Genomic DNA, 3,899 nt, shown 5'->3' with positions numbered 1-3,899 from the left:
GAATACGAGTTGTGCGTGTCCCTGCCAGTGACCACAGCGTCCTGTAGTCAAGGCAGGGTGGAACCTCCCAAACACCGGTGTGATTTCGAGCGGGTAGAAATGAGTTGGGAGAGGTTCAGCAATGTGGTGCGTGACCAGCCAGTAGGAGAGTGGGCCCGGAGGCCGAGATGGACCGGGAGTGGAGAAGAATGGAGAGGCCTAGATGAAGCTCAGAGTAGCCAGTGAATGGAGGGAGAGGAGAGAGAGAGAGGGAGAGCGAGAGAGAGAGGGAGAGCAAGAGAGAGAGAGAGAAGAGTGAAGGGGAAAGGGGAGAGAGAGGGGGAGAGAGCTGAATGGAATGGGAGAGGGGAGAGAGATAGAGGGTGGAAGTGTACCTTAATGCCGAATTAGTGGTGTTCCCAGAGGCCAGTAACAACAAGCGAGTCCGAAAGTTTTACGTGCGAGGTCCCTTGAAGTAAGAGCCGGGTTTTGGCACCATCTGATAGGTAGAGAATGTTGGAGAGAGCAAGAGCGTGGAGGAAGGCACCGAGGCACAGATGGAATTCTCAGCAGGACACAGATTTATTTTGCACGGGGCACCTTTCCCTCGGGAAGGGAAAGATGTCGGCGGAGGGAAAGATGTCAGGGAAGGGAAGGGAAGGAAAGGGAAGGGAAGGGAAGGGAAGGGAAGGGAAGGGAAAGATGGCCACGAAGGGAACGATGTCTGCCCACGGGTTGTGAGCTGGGACTTTACATATGGGGGCTTTAGGGTGTGGAAGGGGGGAATGTTTGGGGGAGAAATCAGGGAGGGGGAAGCAGGTAGGATTAGGTGTGGAAGTGTCTTCTTTTTCCTCTTAAGATAAGAGGAACTCTGCTTATCTTATCTTTGGAGGTCAGAGGAAAGGCAGGCTGCTTCTCAGCAGAGTTTGTAGGTCCCTGTTGGGGGGGGGAGGTGCTATTTGGAACCCTAACAGCCCCAATCCGTTTTTTCTTCTTTCTTACTTCTTTCTTTTCTTCTTTTCACCTTCCTTCGAGTGCCACGTTGAACGCCAGTTGCCGGGGGTTCAAACCAGCGTTCCCTGGGGAAGTGATGATTGGGAATGAGTAAGCACACTGTTCACCAGCCCACACCACCCCCATTACCTGGGGACACTCAGATGCAACGGGGAGTCTAGTCAAGCAGGGACTCATTTATTGCAGGTGTTACAAAGCTTATAAAGGCACCTGGAACTCCCCCCTCCCCCCTGAGGGTGTATCTTAAGGATGGTCACACGCTGATCATGCACTCCTCAGCAGTGCGGAAGTATTCTTCAGACTTTCAAAGCAAGCCAGGCCACGCCCCCACTAATTTCCTCTAGGACCTATGCAAGGTGGGGCCTTTAGGTCCCCACACACCACCACACCCAGCTTAAAGGGAGTGACCTTTTAACAGGGGGACAATGCCCCTACTAGATACCACAGACTATCAAAGTCCAATGCCAGGAATGGACTCCCTATTTTGAAGTTGTTGACCAGGGGTCCCCTAGACCCTCAATACTGGACATTTCACCTGCACTTGAATTTTACAGTAAGACTCTACTGATGAACACACTACATATATGAGTTATAGAACAAACAAAGAGAAATCAAGTTGGTGCAAACATCAGAGCTTCATCTCTACTGGCTAGCTTTCATAGTTCTGGAAGATGCTATGCATGCTGCCTGAAGAGAAAATTAATCATCAACTTTACTCAGCTGTGAATCATACAAGCTACAAAAACTGGCTTGGAAAGAAATGCCCACAAGTGAAATGGTGACACAAATATTATGGGAGTAGCCAATCACTTTCAATTGGATTTAAGGTCTGCTTCCTAGGATATAATCAACCCATGACATTGATATGAGGCCCAGGAACCTGAAGATAGATAGGTCATAGGACTTAGGGGAGAGTCTAATACTATGGTTCTGCTAAATATAGTATTAAACTGACTCTTAATGGACATTATTATATATGTTAAACCTCTGTCAGATGTGTCACTGATGAGGATGTTTTCCCATTCTCTGGGTTTTCTCTTCACTTTTTTGATTGTTTCTTTTGCTGTACAGAAGCTTTTTAGTTTAATGAGGACCCACTTATTGATTGCTGACCTTAATTCCTGAGCAACTTTCCAATTCAGAAAATCCTTTCCTACATCTATATCCTGTAAGTTACTGCCAATATCTTCTTCTAATAGTTTCAGGGTTTCCAGTTTCACATTGAGGTCTTTGATCCATTTGGAGTTGACTTTTGTGCAAGGTGAAAGATAAGGATCTAGTTTCATTCTTCTACAGGTGGAGATGCAGGTTTGCCAGGACCATTTGTTGAAGATGCTGTTTTTCTTCCATTTTGTGTTCTTGGCACCTTTGTCAAATATTAGGTGGCTGAAATTGCATGTACTCAGGTTTGATCTTCAATGATGTTCCATTGATCTATGTGTCTGTATTTGCACCGGTACCATGCTGTTTTTATGACTATGGCTCTGTAGTATACTTTGAGATCTTGTATAGTAATCCCCCAGTATTGCTCTTTGTGCTCAGGGTTGCTTTGGCTATCTGGGGTCTTTTGTGCCTCCATATAAATTTAAGGATGTTTTTTCTAAATCTGTAAAGTATTTCACGGGGATTTTGATTGGGATTGCATTGAAACTATATATGCTTTTGTTAGGATGGTCATTTTAACAATATTAATTCTTCCAATCCATGAACATGGCAGGTGCTTCCATCTCCTGGTGTCTTCCTCAATCTCTTTCTTTAACGATTTAAGGATTTAAGGTTTTCATTGTAGAGATCTTTGACGTCTTTCATCAAATTTATTCCAGGATTGTTGCAGGTTCTCCTCAGGCCAGCTGTGAAGACCCTAACCTGGATCGGGTCCCCTGCCAATTAGTGGGGCAAGAGGCACGGAGTCATGACACACAGACCCTAGGAGTCGGGTAGAAGCAAGCACAAGGAGAGGTGCTGCAGGCTCCTTTAATGCAGGATGGGGCAGGCCTTATATTTCCCTTTTCTCCGCCCCCAAGTCCCTTTAGTCAGCATATCGTTTTCTGATTGGTCTGTGCCACGCAGTCTGTCAGCAGTCACTGGGCTCGCGAGCAGGGTATGGAGGCTTGGCCTCCTTTTGGTGGGCTATTTGTGGACCAAGAAGTGAAGTGAATTCTCGCTGAATCCCAGGGCTCTGGATCCGTGCCATCTTTGGAGGACTCCTGCTACATTTCCACCCCTTTTCTTTAAAAATGACTGTCCAGCGAGAGCCTGTAGGCAGCTCTGCCTTGGGATGTCCCCAGGATCATGGACTGTGCCTGTCTTAGGTTGTCCTATTCGGGCATGAACCTTACCCGTTATTGCAGCATGGGTGTACACGTCCATGTCCTGGCTTAGGTTGATTCAGTCCAACAGGATCTTACCTGTCACTGACTACCAGCCCTCCAAGGGGTATCCTGGGGGATCAGTTGAGGTGGGGAATTATCTGTAGGAGGCCTCGTACAGTTGTGGAAGCCACGTCTGTCAGGCTGCATAGGGCAGGTTGAAGTCATCTTTGTGTATTGCTCTGAGGGCCTGACACATCGAGTGATTGAATTTTTTCTGACTGCGGGAATGAAGAACAAGGCATTTAAGAAGTAGAAAGAGAAGAATAACTATGCCTGTCACGAGTAGGTAAGTAATGATCCAAGACGGGTCAAACAGTGCTTTTAGATTAGAGGCACTGCTGGCATAATCTTGGACAGTCAGGTTGAACAGCCCAATGCATGAGGATGTGTTGTTGGTAGTGAAGCATAGAGAGTTATTTAGGGGCCAGGAGCCATTGAGTGATTCCCAGGAAGTAACTGGGTCCATGGTGAGAAGGCCAAGCATAGAATTAGTTGAATAGAGTGTGGGGTAGGCTGGGGAATGAAGTGTTCGGA

The sequence above is a fragment of the Nannospalax galili genome, unplaced genomic scaffold, assembly GCF_000622305.1.
Source record: "Nannospalax galili isolate Female #2095 unplaced genomic scaffold, S.galili_v1.0 scaffold1529, whole genome shotgun sequence".
NCBI classification, from domain to species: Eukaryota; Metazoa; Chordata; class Mammalia; order Rodentia; family Spalacidae; genus Nannospalax; species Nannospalax galili.
The sequence above is the reverse complement of the archived record's forward strand: the minus strand, read 5'-3'. Positions refer to the sequence as shown.